The following is a 15,618-nucleotide window of genomic DNA, read 5'->3' as shown; positions in this document are numbered from 1 at the left end:
GTACATAATTTTAATGCCAACATCTGGTCCTCTACATGCAGCACTTAATTTCAGTCTAGTTAAAAAGAAAAAAATATCAAACTATCCAAGGAGTTTTTACTTCAGGCAGTTGTGTTTCAACAGGATTAAATTTAATTTAAGCTGTTCTACCAGAATCACTTTCTCTTCAGTGAGACATTCTTAACAGAGGAGAAAAACATCCTCTCAAGTTCAAAGGACAAATTAAGGTTCAAGTTTATCAATGTATTTCAGTTTACAGACAAAAGGAAAAGGAGTCCTAAAAATGGCAAACATACCAGTCAGAACTAGGCCAACGTTGTGGAGAATCTAATATAAAGGCTCAAACCAATTGTTGATTAGGTTTGCCCTTGGACATAAGTAGCAAAAACTATGACACGCTCACTATAAACAGGCACAAAGGCAAGTAAAACGTAGACTCAAAGTAGCTGCAAGAAAAACGTATCTAAAATCATTTTTATTGCAACACAAGTTGTTATTCTGTAATCCTGAAATATGAAAACAAACCTTCACTAGTGTCAAAATATATCACAGTTTTCCACCATGTTTTCACTATTATGATGTGCTATCTACTAAAGCTATTTTTCAGACACTGAAGATCTGAACTATACTGTTCAACAACATATGTATATAATGTTAGGGGTGGTATTTTGGGAAGATTTCATTTGAAGCATTCCAAGCCGATAACCTTTATCCAAATACATAAAACAAGAGCCATGTCAAATGCACTATAAATAGCATTAATAGTACGGAATCAATAACATGCAAACCTTTAGGTAACATCTTATTAATCTGCCCTTGCCATGCATGGGCACACCGCTGTAAGGGCTCTCAAAATGCAGTAGGCAAAGGTGAAGGACACAATTGGTTCAACTAGTTAATGCAACTGCTATTTAACCAACTCAGCCACTAAAATGCCACCTAATGAAATACTCCATACCATGATAAGCAGCAGAGACAAGCACGATAAACACGAAAAGCTTTTCTAAGAAAATAAACGAAAGTCCTCAAGGCTAATACCGTTCTGTCATTCTTCCTAAGACACGTAAAGATGTACATTTGACAACAACCATTTTAATCCCTGGTTCTGCCCCCCGTTTCTTGTACCGCGCCCAACACAATGGTACAACTGCATGTTACAGGCACCCAGGTACCGCGTTTATATTTATTTCTGCTTTCACAGTGACAAAGGTGAACTCTAATGCTCCAAAGATGCTTGCAGCAAACCAGGCTGAACGATATTTCTAAAGACATACCCACACGCGGGTTACAGAAATCTAGCCTCCATGAGATGTTTTAATCTGACAAATTAAAATGGTTGGGAAACGCTATTTGGCTAACGGAATCGGCTGCCACATGCATTGCTGAGGGGAAGCAATAAAAGGTCTTTAAAATAGGTCACTTTCATCCAAATACCATACCAGCACCGAACAAAATGGTATTTACACTGAAAACTCACCACTTGGGGAGGAGCGAGGGGTAGGGAAGAGAGCTCGGGGGAAGAAAAAAAAAAGGGGGGGGGGGGGAAGGGGGGGGGAAAAGGGCAGGAATCCGCGCCGGTCTCTGAGGGACCCCCAGCCCCCCGGGGGCTCCGGGCTCGGCCGACGAAGCCCACCGGAGCCGCGCAGACAAAAAGAACCGAAGCGCAGGGCACGCCTGGCCGGTGGGAGCCGGCAGCCCTGCCCCAGCCCTAGGCCTCTGGCGGCGGCCCCTGACAGCGGCGGCCGCGGGGAACACCCCGCCGGCGGCGGCCGCCCCTCCGAGGGAAGCGCCATTTCGCCTCCCGCTCCCCCGCCGGTGCTCAGCGCCGCCGGGGCCGAGGCAGCAGCCCCGAGTCCTGCGGCACTGCCGCAGAGCGCGGCGGGGGAGGCGCCGGCCCCACCGGGCCGCCCCCCCTCCTCCCTCCCTCTCTCCCTCCCTCCCCCTCCCGGGGGCGCCCCCGCCACCGACCCGCCCCGGCCGAGCCCCCCGCCGCGATGCCCGCCTTACCCTCCGCCGCAGCCGGGCTGGGAGCGCCGGTCGGCCCCCCGCGGAGGAGGAGGAGGAGGAGGAGGAGGAGAAGGAGAAGGAGGAGCGGGGCAAGGGGCGGCGGCCCCGCGGGGGGAGGCGCCCCCGGAGGGGCGTCGGGCCCGGCCCCCGCGGGTGCCCGGGCGCGGCGGGCACAAAGGCGGCGGGGCACGGCACCTAAGATGGCAGGGCAGGCGCGGCGGAGCGCCCAGCCGCCGCCGCCACCACCACCACCACCACGGCCGCCGCCGCCTGGGCCCCGCTCGCCGAGCCGCGGCCAGGCCGCGCCGCGGGGGCACGGCGTGCGGGAGGGCGGGCGGCGCCGGCCGTGCCTGCCGCGGCGGAGCGGGTCCCTCGGCCGGGCCGCACCGCACCGGGATAGCTGCCTGCCTGCCGCCTCCCCTCAGCGCCGCCCGGGCTCCGGCTGCTCCGTCGCCGCCGCTCCGCGCTGCCCGCAGCCAGCGGCCCCCGCCCGCCCCTCTCGCGAGACTTCGCCGCCCTCTCTCTCCCCCCCCCCCCACCACCACCACCGCGGCCGGCGGGAGTGGCGGGGGGCGGCGGTTGGGGGAAGAGGAGGGGCGGGGCCGGGGGCGGCGGCGGCGGGGCGGTTGTGGCGCGGCGGGGTGAGGGGGCGGCTGGGCCGTGAGGGGCTGTGTGGGGCGCTGGTGTGAGGGGCAGTTTTGGGGCGGGGGGGAGAGACAGGGCAATGCGGGGGGCGGTTAGGGTGAGGGGTCGGTGAGGGAGAGGAGGGGGCCGCTGGAGGAACTGAGGGTTGTAGAGAGGTTGTGGGAGCCCCGTGTGGGGACCCGGAGGACGGTGAGGTGGGTGGGTGAGAGGGGCCTGAGGGAGAGGATTGGGGGGGGGCGTGCTGCTGAGGGTGTAAGAGCTCTGCGGGGCCGCTGGGGGCGGAAGGCTTGAAGGGGAATGGGGAAACTGAGGAAAGGCGTGAGGAAGCTTAGCTGGGGGCTCTGGGGGGGAGCGGAGAGAAGGAGGGCTTGGGGACGCTGCAGGTGGGGCCTGGGCGCGGGTGGGGAGGTGAAGAATGAGGGCAGGGGAGAGGGCTGGAGGCAGGTGGGAGGTTGCTGGGGGCAGGTGTGGCAGAGGAGGGTGGGTTTGGGGCAGGCCAGCTGGGGGTGAGGATATCCGGCTGAGTGGAGCTGCCTTACTGGCCGGGAGCAGCTCGGCTGCAGGCGATAATCCCAGGAGGTGGTAGGTGTCTGCTTGTGCTAACTCTTGTGCAACTGGCCTGACCAAATGGGTGCATTTCAGACTGTCTGCCCTTGGCCGAACTGTATCCGGTTTATGGCCAGAAGAGGAAAAAAAAAAAATCTCATGGACCGAGCACATGGCCTCCTGAGCTGTAGTCTTGGCTCGCAGTGGTGGGTTTTGAACTTGGTAGGTTGTTGAGCCTTTGTGTGCTTTGGTATCTCCATCTATGAACTAGAGATAACAGTTGGCTTCATGCAGGGATTAATTATCATGTCTTGTAGTCACATATTTGTTTATTTGTTTTTACTGTAGATTACAGCTGGAGGAATTCTAAACAGTCCACCTCTCCTTGTCGTGGTGTTTAAGCGCATTGTGCTCCTGTCTGAACAGAGGAAATCACTGAGGTCAGTCTCCCGTGTGTTTATAGTTGCTTTCCCTTTCAGAAGTATGGGGGCAAGGAATCATCAAAATAACAATTTGTACTGACATCCTGATAATAAATTAATAGAAACAGTTACATGAGACGCAAAGTTTGTAAAAGGTGTGTTTGTAGGGATTGCTTCCACTTTTAAATTCAGGATTATATATGAAGGGACAGTGTTCTCAGTTATAAAGTACCCTGCAAATATTCACCATTTTGAGGTGAAATAGTACAATTCTGTAAATCCAGTATTACTGATGCTGCTGAAATAAAACAAGCAAAACAAACTTCCTTCGTATTTTCCCATAAACTAACAGGTACTTTGTACCATAAGAAGGCTTTGTATCCAGCAGGCATCGAGGATGATGCTGGATACTATTTATGTAAACTTTGCATTTACCTTTAGGCAAGCAGAGCTGCTGGGGACTATTTAACCTGGGATGGGGGAAACCTGAGGAAAGTTGAGAACAGAGGTTGGCTGTAATAATTGTGGACCACATCTAGAGTTTTGCGAACTTGTCACGTCGTGGTCTGATACTTTGCCTTTTCAAATCCCAATAGGAAAAGTAAGACAAATGTGGATCACTTCAAACATATGTTGTTGTAAGTATTGGGAGAGGCAAACTAAAGGTTTATCTGATTATCTCAACCTTGAAGTTGGCAGCTATGACAGGAAACTTGGTTTCATTCATCTGCCAAAGATATTTGTAGCGTATCGTTTGACAAGTTAAAAGGCATTTTTGTAATGGCACAAAAATAAAACCATCCACTTTCTGAAACTACAGTTTCTGTCTTCTAAAATAATATGGGTTTGGAGGCATGCTTCTGGGGAAATTAAGGACATACTTGAAAGATAAATATTTGTATTTCAAATGTTGGAACAATGGCGTTTAACACGAATTGCTCAGCATGGCCTATCAATATAAATTTGTTCTTGTACTTGTTTTGTCAAATTAGTGGGTATCATTTGCTTTTGCAGATGGGAGAACTAAATGGAGCAGTAAGAGGGAGTGATCTGCCCATGGGGTCATAAGGTAGAATGGAGAATCAGGTTCTTCTGAATCTTGATCTTGTACTTCTTCGTGCAGACAAATTGCCTTTAAAGTTCCTGAATTATGAGAGTAAAAGCTTCAGTTAGTGAGGTCCATGGAGCTAACCCAGCAAACACCAGCAGAGAGTCTGGGCCTCAGCTCTTTGTGTTACACATATAAAAAGATAATGATAGCTCTAGGTAAAAATCCTTAGAGCCTCTAACGGAGGCTGCAGAAAAATGTGAATAATGCTTTACCATTAACTATCAAGTATTTTACTTAAAATACTAGATCTGCATTTGATACATATTCAGTGACTGCTTCAAAAATAAACAGTATCATCTGTGGACCACCCGTTTAGAAAAAGTCCTCTGAAATTCTGAAGGAACAGACAGTGTGAAAATGATGTTTATTGTCGCCAACTAAACAGGCACAATTAGCATGCTTTTCTAGCCCTGTGCTATTAGGCATGCTCTTGCTGTCTTCTCAGATGATCATAGTAAGCATCTAGAAAGTTAGTTTAGCTTAGTTTGCTAATTTCCTGATGCAAATTTAGTTCATTTAAAGAAGAACTGAACAGGTTTGTGTACGTCTGCATCTGGGATTTGCACCAGTCTGTCTATCAGATAGCTATACCCAAAGTTAATTCCATCTGAAGGAGGTGCCAGAACATCAATAAATAAAAATTACAAATTGCCTAGCGGTTCCGCTGACAGGCAGAACTGGTTTCAACACCTTGTTCCCAATGTGCTGCCGCAGAGCTGGTCCTGGGGTAGACCCGTATGACATTCCAGTGTAGACAGGACCTTTAAGTGTGTGCATCAGCACTCCATAATATCGTAGGAGAGGAAGTAGAGAACAATACTATGTCCAACGGAAACTGTGGCAAGAATTTATTCAAGGCACATTGTAATTACTCAAGCTGGGAATTTGGCCAGGACATTGGGGTTAACACCCCTACTTCTTTAGAAGTGTCATAGTTTATTTTTTTTAATGACTTCAAGTGATGAGAAGCTTGGCTTTCTGTCTCAGCAGAATGACAACACCTCTAGTAGTATAAACTTCTTACAGCAACGCGAAGGTGCTGGTTCAGAACTAACTCAGAGCAGTGATGGGGCCTAGTACAGTAATCATTGCTTTATAAATACTTTCAGTAGATAAGAAAGATAAGAGTGTGATTAGGGCAGAGTTTCAGCTGCTGTAATCACAGTCATACCTTCCTTAGCCTTCAGTCCACGTGCTGCTTTTATCTGACCTTTTTTAAGCGAACAATTGTATATTTTAGAATAAATCGTAGAACTTGAACCAATGAAATTTGGTTATTAATTATAATAGCAGTTATGAGCTGCACTTGTCAATGCTTTTGGTTTAGGAAATTTGTTGTCATACAAGCAGAAAGTAATTTGGCTAAATTACGTAGTTTTTCTAATTCTTTCATGGCATTGAGATTTTTAGAATGTGTTCTTTGTATATATTATGTACCAATTTAGAAACTAACTTTCAGCTTGTTCTCTGTTCTCGAAGATAAGCACTCGTGTGTTTTAGTGTGTGACGAGTTGTGAAATGCACGAGTGAGGAATTGTTTTGCTTTTACTAGCTCATGAAACCTGCCGTCATTCCTATAGTGTAGTTTGGGCCATTATTATGGGTTACAAGGTTATACAGGAAAAACGTGTTCTAGAGAAAGGCTGGTCAAAATAAATGGGGTAGAGTCTTCCAGATTGTTGTAATCTGGTTTTGTATCAATGAGATAAACACTTCAGTACAGTCACTGGGATGAAGATACCATGTCAGACAGTATGCTTCTGACAGTTTGTTATGTCATAATGACAAAAATGAAGCAATACTGATGTTATTACATAACTGCTTTTGTATTATATGACAACAATAATAATACTTTGCTCTTCTCTCTTACCTTTTATTAGATAAACAAATGTGTTCCTTGCTGTGCACTTATGATTGTCCCATGAGTCAAGGGGGTGGTTTTATCTATTAAGAAATGGGGAAACGGTGGCACAAGAAGAAGTCGTACTTGCCCAGGTCATATGGGAAATCAGTGTCAGAGGCATAAACAGAATCTCAGCCTTCTGACTGTGAAGTGACTTCTCAGCCACTCTACCCTCTGGGCAACCAGACAAAAGTGGAAAAGTGGCTTGCAGCGTGACTCAACAGCTTTTCCTTCCTCAGCAACTGCCATGCTGGGCAATTACAAATAAATGCCAGTAGGTCATTTCCACCTGAGTCAGGTTTCCAAGGGACTCTAGATGGGCATGTCTTCTGCTGGTGAGGGCTCCTCAATGGATCTTTGCAATAGTTTTGCTTTGAAATATTTTCAGAACTTGAAAAAAATTCTCTTTTTGCCAGATGTACATTTCCTCTGATTACTTTCAGGGTCTTTTGTACTATATGTTGCCCAGGGACACCCAGGAATTCTTTTTACCCTTCTCTGCAAGAGAATAACAATAAGCTGATTGAGCTGTCATTTTTCAGGTGCTTTTTTTATACATAGCTTATAATATGCATGCCAAATGAACTGATGCTAGGAAGTACTTCCAGAGTATCAGTACAACATATTGTGACCGATACAGCACAACAAGATGCATTGCACTTTTATAGATTGGATGCTTAAAGATAAGTGGAGTGTCTTTTAAACACAGTTGTAGGTAACAACGTTCCTGACTCCCTTTTAACAGGAAAATCAAAATGTGTTGGTGTAAAAACTAACTTTTTCCAGGCCATGACAACTGAGTATAAGGAGGGTCTGTTCAGGTATCTCAGATCTTTTCCCTACAGGAGGGCTGAAGAGGGTTTTACTCTGGAGTTGGTTCAAAATGGCTGGAATGGGCAGCAAGGATCAGTATTGTGGAGGCCTTGACCTTGAAGAGTGACTGATGGAAAGAAGCAGCACAGGAAAGGCTTGTGTCTTGGCTCTGGTCCTTGGATGGATGGGTAGGAAGAGGCCTTTGGCAGAGAAGGGTGAAAGGTGACTAATAATGTGAAACTGGGAGGAAACTCATTATAGTTATGCAATCTCCAGGTGGTTTTCTTTCTCTGTGAGAAGACACCTTTTGTTAGTTGTCCCACTGGCATTTGCTGCTCGTGCTGTCTTCTGACTAGAAGCCTTAAACAATTATTTCTCTGCTTGACTTAGGAAGCTTAATTTAGCTTTGTAGCAATGAAAATACAACAGCACGTCGTTTCTTTGTTCTCCCTCTACAGAATTTCTTTTAGAGTTACTTTGCCTCTTCCCTTTCTTACTGGTTCTTTTTCTAGTCCAGTAGTTTAGCCAAAATGAAGAAAGATTTTCCGCTGTCATGCACTCAGCCCCCGTATCTCACTTGTTCCATGGTTTTCTGTGTCCCTCTTGCCACACTTCCAAAGTTTTCATGGGCAAGCTCCACTGAATTTTGCTGTGGTGGTTCAGGATGTTGCTGTTGTCTGGTCTAGTCCTTCTCCACCGGTTTCCCTCCTGTAGCAGAGCCAGCAGAAGAGAGTTTGTTCTGTGCCTGACCCTGCTGGGTTATGGTTAGAGTCTTAGCTCAAACCCAAGCCTAACAATCTTGCCACTACATGGGCCTTTGTGCTAGACTGGCTGTTGTACAGACATGTATTTACACCTGCTGACCCTGGTACAGGGATGTAGCCTCTGGAAGAGCAGCTTGCTGGAGATGATGATTTAAACTGCTGGAGCAAGAGTTGGTAGAACTCTTCTGAGAACCCTTAGATTCCTTATTAGCATGATGGCTTTTCCAGTAATCTGCAATGAACAGCTCTGCTGTTGACCCCATCTGGATGTTGATTTTCCATTTGATAGGTAAAACAACACATTTTGCATTGCTGTAAACATACTCCCAGGAACTGATTCTTATTATAATCTGTAAAACAGTTGTGAAGATGTGGCCTTGCTCTTCAGCAATTCTGCAGTCACCTATCTCTGAGACATTGTGTTCCACTCTTGAATAAGATTCTAGACCAGAAAAAGAGTTAGACTGCATACAGATTAACAGATCTGTTGCTAGTATCTCTGGCTACTGCAGCATGACTCACCCATCAGTGCTTGTCAGTGTCTGGTGTGACCTCATTGAAAGCTTCAACATCTCATATGTGAAGGCAGGTTGTAATCGAGTGTGGGAATTCTAAATAGGTGGAGAATGAAGTTCTGAGACTGTGATAATGCATACATCATAAACATCCCCCTAGAAATCAAGTGTGCCATCACCGGGAATATTCTTACAGATTTCTGAGGATCTCTTAATGCTAAGTCTGCCTTTCCCATGCTTCTATTAAAAAGCACCTGTGACTATTCAAGACAGCAATAGAAATCAGTGCTGGTGGAGAAACAAGAGTGGATGGGACAGGTCAGGGAGGAGATGCTCTGTTATTTGCAAGGGCGAGAAAGAGCTGATGGTTCCTTTTTATTTATCACAGCTTCTAGAGGCTTTTTCGCCCTTTTTTTTTTTTTCTTCCCCCTATGTCAGTACGTAGGGCTTCTGGTATGCTGGTTGAGGGAGACAGGTGAGAAAACAGCAAGAGGGGCTATAATAAAGGGAGTGGATGAGTGAATTAGCTTGCAGTACCTTACATGTGTAGCTTAGATGTGTAGTGTGATGATGAGACAAAAAGTGGGAGGCAACAGGAGTTTAGAAATGAGATGGTTCTCTTCAGCTGGTGCTTGCTGAGTAAACATGAAGCTGGTGCTCAGTGCCTTTACCTCCTTCCCATGGGTTGTTACACACTAGCAGATACTAGCAATGCTGCTCAGTCTAAATTGAGCCAGCTGCTGGCATTTTGATTGCAGAACCCACATCTAGTAACAGACACAGCAGAAGCTATCATCCTCTCACCTGCTACAGAGGGAACTTTTAGCCTCTAAAAGCAGAAGACTGGCATTGTCCCACAGGTATCTGCTGCCACTTGAACGCCTGGCTGAAAGTGAAATCCCTGGTCACTGGTCCAGTTGCTGTCCTTAGGATATGTGAATGTCTGTTCCTGTTTTGCTATAGATGATTTCTGCATGTGGCAAAGTTGCCAGTGCCAGCCTGGCAGCTTTATCCATAAGCAGCAATGGTTGCTGCCTCTTGGCTTCCCAAACCCACTATCCTCAAAGCTGCTGCTGCTCACTGGCTCCGACGAGGAACCAAGAGCCTGGCACCCTGTGAGAGAGCAAGGATCTTGCAAAAGATCTCTGCTTCAGTGGATCACTATACAATCCCATAATTACTGTGACAGCAGCTTCTTATATAGCGCTTACTTAGAAAAGTAAAGAGTGTCTGGTATGGCAGGACAGAAAGACACCCTGCTTCTAAAGGTGTGCTGTCCTGGTGACACTAAGGGATCATCCTTAGGAAATGCAACAGAGCTGCTTTGTCACAAAGCAGTCAATAATGTTGCAGAAGTCAGTGTGTCCTCTGCTGCGCTGTGGGATGGACCCTGGCACCTGTTTGAACGCAGTTATGTCCCTGCTGCGGACCTGCTCTTCCTATCGAGGCTCTTACCTGGCAAGTCTGTTCTCTTACTCTTTGCCTCAGGTGGATGGTAGTATGATTTCTGCATTCCTTAAAATTTTTTTTCTTGAGACTAGGAACATGGGTTTTATGTTTTTGAGGCAAAGATCCTGTTCTGAGCAGATTCATTTTATGTTCTGGTCCTTCTTTAAGGAAGGTATAGAAGGTCATAGAGTCGAGGCATGCATGCGATTTGTAAGGAGGAAACAGGCAATCTTATGCCTTTTCATCCATGATTTCTTACCACTAAGATCAGCCAGATACTATCTACTTAGCTCTTTTGTGGATCCAGGGTGAAGTAAGTTGATGGGTCTGCCCAGTTTCTAGTACAGAGACGTGCACATACACACAAAATACAGCTAGTTTTAGAAATGAATGTGTCTCTGCTGTTCTTTGCACAGAGGCCAAGGCCTAAATGATGTTTTGAGACTGAGCATGCTTTCCCTGGATCAGATGGCTATGCAGCATGATACTAGTGGGCAAGAGACGGAAGCCCCATAGTGGTGCTGTCCACGCTGCATTCAGCTGTGGATGTGTTGGGTTAAATGATTGATCCAGTATTTGAAGTCCTATTGCTTGATTTACATCTTGATTTTTTAGTATCTTGACAGACTTTTCTTTCACATCCTAAAGCATACCTCAGGTTCTAGTAGAATCCTGCTCTTACATCAAGCTCAAACCTCATTGCTGCTCCCTGTGTTCAGCTGGAAATGGACAGACACCATTTGTGACTGACTGAATGTCCTGAGTCACCGATTACCAGCTGGCATGTGTGCTGCAGTTTTCATTTCTTCCTTTACGACTGCACTCCCTAGAGGAGACTTGGAACAATTGCAGTTGTCAGCTAAAGCGTATTATGTGCGCTTGTCTGGATTCACACAATTGGTGGACGACCTCTGACTACGTCTATGGGGTGAGCTGCCTGTGATTTGTTACTGTATGCCTGGTGTTTCCATACCAGAAAATAGAACAGGAGTAGGAATACTTAAAAATGCATTTTCTATATATTTACTAGTAAAATATGTGCCTTGTGGAGATGGTGATATGATGTCTTCATTAAATAATTGGTGGAGACAAGTGATGATTCCAGTAATGCTCTCACAGTAAGATAAATTGTGTGAAAATGGATGAAATATAAGGATCTAGACAGGTGATGAAGGGTAAACTAGTAACTCCCTACACTGGCAAAGCTCTGCTAGCAGGAGCATGGGTCCACCGTGCAGGAGCTGACAGGTTATCTGTTCTGTCCATTCTGTCAGATGCTCTTGTCATGCTGCGTTTGTTATCCTGCTTATGCAGTGTCCCAAAGCAAGGCTGCTGAAGCTCAGCAGGTAAAGAATGCAACATGTGGCTATGTTATTTCATCTCACCAAAACGTTTTCACTATGTAATGCTTACTGCTAGTCTTGTGCATAGCTCTGGGGGAAGCTGAAACACAAAACACTTCATTGAGCTTTTTGACCCAACAGGTCTTGACATATTGCTGCTGGACATGTCTCTGTCTGATCTGAAGTGCGGCAGTTCCATTCTGTCCTGCTAAAATAACAACATATTAAACAATATTATTCTGTGCATGCCATTTCCACCTATTGACTAAAAAGTTAAATTCTTACTAAGCTAGTTTTAATTTACATGTCATAAAATATTAGTTAATGGTCAGCTGATTTTACTGGCGTGAAGATTGTAATGTATATAACACGGACAGATTCACACTTGCCTAGGACCAAATGAGTTAAAGCAGCTCCTTCTGCTGAAATACCCAGTGAAATACAGTGATGCTCTGTAAATCAAATCTTTGTTTGCAACAGGTTGCCAGTGTTTGCCTGGGACAGTCCATCCTGTTAGCAGACGCTGATCCTGCTATGGAGGAGATATGTTGGTTGTGCTGACTCATGAAAACAGGTGCAAGTTGTGTCAGTAGAGTAAGAAGTGGCTCACCTTAGGAGCAGGATGTAGGTTTTAGTGTGAGAAGTCTTAAAGAAGAACCTTTAGAAGAAAGTTGGCGGAAAAATACATGAGAGAGACTTTGAAGTCTGACTTGATGAAATTCTGGTTCCTCTTGCATGAGGGGCTTGTCCCAAACGAGATAGGTGCACGACTGTTAATATCACTATCTGAAGTGTCTTGGGAAAACGTGCACTATAGCTGAAGACAGCAGTAGTCCTAAGAGGAATTTTCTGGGGAGGGATGGCCGACAGCTGTTCAAAAACTTGCATATACAGTTACTTCCTTGTTCCTCATTTATCGATCTGACTCATCCGTCCCTGTCCTAAATGCACCAGTTTCAGTATTTTCTTTTCTCTCCTCTCATTTACTTCATATTTCATATCCTTCAAGCTTCCTTTTGTATCTATGGGCTTAATTCTGTTAAATCCAGTTGCTTTGGCTTTTACTCTGCCTGTGCTTTGCACCTGCTATATAGCCCCAGCAAACCTGGCAACCAACCCTTGGGCACTCCAGAGAAAACAACTGTCTAGACCAGGCACCTTCTGCCTGATGCCCTGGATGTACCCCAGAGCTCCCAGGCATTAGTCTGTATTCAGAACATGTTGCTATGCAAATGGTTCCTTTCTGCTCTTCCTTCTACCTCCACAGATTTACGTGCACCCAACTTCTCAGCAGGCACTAGCCTAATGTTTATTGATCTTTTGCAAAGGTCTGATGCAAAGGAAGATTGATAAAATCTTGTCCGGTGTCTTTGTGGACTCATAATTGCACCTGTCTCCACCTAGCAAGTGAGGCAAATGGGAGTGAGGGAGCCCACAGAATAAATAGCACCTCCTGCAGACCTAGAAACAGTGCAAGCTAGAGGACAACAATGCAAAGGCCCTACAGAGCCTCTGGTATCCAGCAGAATTCAGGAAGATGTGTTGCTCTTTTCTAAAATGATGAGAAATGAAATCTTGGTGTAAGGACTCCTATGGCATAGGAAGGGCAGAGAAGCCTTAGTGCAAAGTCACAAGCCGTTCTCATTCACAGTTAAAGCCCCTGTTGCCCTAGGCAAACACAGAGCCTGTCAGCATCCTGCAGCTTCCAGTACAGAGATGTGACCAAAATAGCTCCACAACTTTACAATGTGGCTAAAAATAGCTTGCAGGTCAGCTTTTCTCTTAAAGGTAGTAGTGACATCAGTGGGAGAGCACTCTTGCTGCTGGTCAGTGCAGGTAGAACTGGGTAAACAAAGGCGGAACAGCAGCAGTTTAATTAGCTAAGCCTTGAGGAAAGAGAGGTGATAAGGGGTGGGAAAGGACTAAGGAGGTACAGCAAGAGAGATGGACAAAAGCATCAATGGCCTGGGCAGACCCTCTGCCACTGACCAAGTTAGTGTGCTTATACACAGACGACTTCTCCCTGGGGTTTTATTTCCATGATGTTTAAGAGGCATCAGTCTGCCTATTTCTGTCTCGTTGTGGCCCATGTCAGGATGTGTCACTGGACTGGCCAGCCAGCCAACAGCAGCGTGTTTCTTGCTCCTCATTTCCAGACAGTGAACACAGCCCATGACATCACCTCTGGCCAGTGGCAGATTGGAGGCTATGGCCGTGGCAACGTAAAGTGTGTTTTGCTGTAGCCATTCAACCAGAGAGTTGATCTTTTACAGTGCAGTTTGCATGTGGAGAAATCTGGATAGCCCTTAGTTCTAGGGGGATTTCGGTATTTGTTCTTGGGCCAAAATAAGGGCTGTTTTTATGGGGTTGAACTGTCTGTTGTTGTAAAGCATTACATTTTACCAAAGGAGCAAAGCTGCTTACCATGATCCTCAGAGTTTTAATCTCTGTTGTGTATAGTAAGTCTGGCCATGGAGATAAGTCTCAGCTAAGTTTGGAAGTTAAGTGCCTGATTTGAAATGTTACGGGAATCTAATGTAGGTTATGAGAGGTTTGCGATGCCTGCAGTCGCCTGTGTTGCTGAGGGAAGTGTGCTGCAGCAGGCTGTGCTAGCGAGAATTTCCTATGTACTGCAGGTTTCATGCCTATGGTGCTGAAAGATTTTTATGGTGCTGAAAGAGAGGAAGGAGGTGACAAAATTGTGAAAAATTGAGGCCAGGTCATTACTGTCAGACGAGGACAGAGTCCTGCAGCCAGTCAGATGTGACAGAATGCACTTGCTGATGCTGCTACCAGGAAGCTTGAGAGAATTGTGACTGAATGATAGCAGTGCGCATGTGCCTTTGGAGAAAGGAGGCTATCTGTAAGCTCTTGCAGTGCTTTTCTCTGCCCAGCAACATCGTTGCTTCTTTTCCTTGCATTCTGCTTAAGCAGCTGTTGTGCATTTATGATCTGATCTGTTCTTCATATAGGGCCATCTTTACACTGAGCCATCTTCATTGTAACAGCAGTTATTTGAGATGAAGGACTGACAGGACCTCAGGTTTGCTTTGAGTAAGCACTATAAATAGGGCAAAAGCCCTATAGTTACTGTTCTCTTAAACTAGTGTGAGAGCCTTGTAGGACCAGCCCCAGTCTCCATCTATGCAAAATGGCTCCTGTTGCCTTGAAAGAGGGAGACTTCAGCCAAATGCATCTCCAAATTGACAAGTATAGAGAGAATTATGCGCAAGATCAGCTCACGAAGGATTTCATTTGATGCACGGCTAAGCTAAGCTGAAAGTCAGCTGCCAATAAAAAAGGAAGCTCTGCGTCCCTAGTTGTGTGCTTCTAGTGCATTTTGAAGCTACAGGCCACGTTGATTGCAGACTGTAGTTAGATCAGGTTATAGGTAAAATCAACTCAATACCACTCCCATGACCATTTAGCACAGTCATTTCTGAGCACTGCAATACAGCTCTCATCCCAGCCTGCTCCTTCCCTTCAGTGAGAGTTGCTCCCTGGTCCGCCCTGCCCAGCTTGCCAATGTAGCTCATCAGCCTCTGCTTCTTTGCAAACGAGCTGCGTAGGTAATGGGAGGAGGAGGCAGCTCAGCAACCTGCCCATCCCAGCCAGTCGTAAAGGCTCCGTGCTGCTTAAGCTTTCTGGAGTTATTCGCCACATGAATCATGTGGGTATAAAACTTTGTTGTTTCCCTAAATGCTCTGCCTTTTGCAACAGGAGGTCATTTCCCAGTGGGGAAAACAGGCTGTTGGTGTGGTAGGCAGTCCGCTTGTCATTTGGATAAGATCCAGAGCCGATTAGTTTGGGTGCAGGAGTGTGCTAACACAGGCAGAATGCACTCAGACTGGCTCCCATTTAGATAGCGCAGATCTCCCCACACTGCTCTCCGCCATCCCTGCAGTTCAGCATGAGCACAGGTCCCTCTCCTTGCCTGTGCTGGCATGCCCACAGTAAACCATAATTTGCACCCAGTGCTGCTTGCCTGTGTCTCGATTGGTGGCAAACCCTCCCAAAGCAAATAGTGATTTGCCTGTCTGCACTGACTCAGCTATGCTGAAGGCAGGAGTTGGAGCTAAATCCGGTTCAGTAAAGTCTAT

General features: G+C 46.2%; 1 protein-coding gene across 2 annotated transcripts in view; it reads right to left on the bottom strand.

Moving 5' to 3' along the window:
• Positions 1–2,161, bottom strand: part of TAOK1 (TAO kinase 1) — a 66,723-nt gene extending 64,562 nt beyond the window's left edge. For both annotated transcript variants that reach the window (XM_050908773.1, XM_050908774.1), the window contains exon 1: positions 2,008–2,161. The gene's annotated coding sequence lies outside the window, so the exon portion shown is untranslated. The remainder of the gene's footprint in view (positions 1–2,007) is intronic.
• Between the last annotated feature and the right edge of the window lie 13,457 nt (positions 2,162–15,618).

Source organism: Gymnogyps californianus, chromosome 20 (assembly GCF_018139145.2).
Source record: "Gymnogyps californianus isolate 813 chromosome 20, ASM1813914v2, whole genome shotgun sequence".
Classification (NCBI taxonomy): domain Eukaryota; kingdom Metazoa; phylum Chordata; class Aves; order Accipitriformes; family Cathartidae; genus Gymnogyps; species Gymnogyps californianus.
The sequence above is the reverse complement of the archived record's forward strand: the minus strand, read 5'-3'. Positions and strand labels throughout refer to the sequence as shown.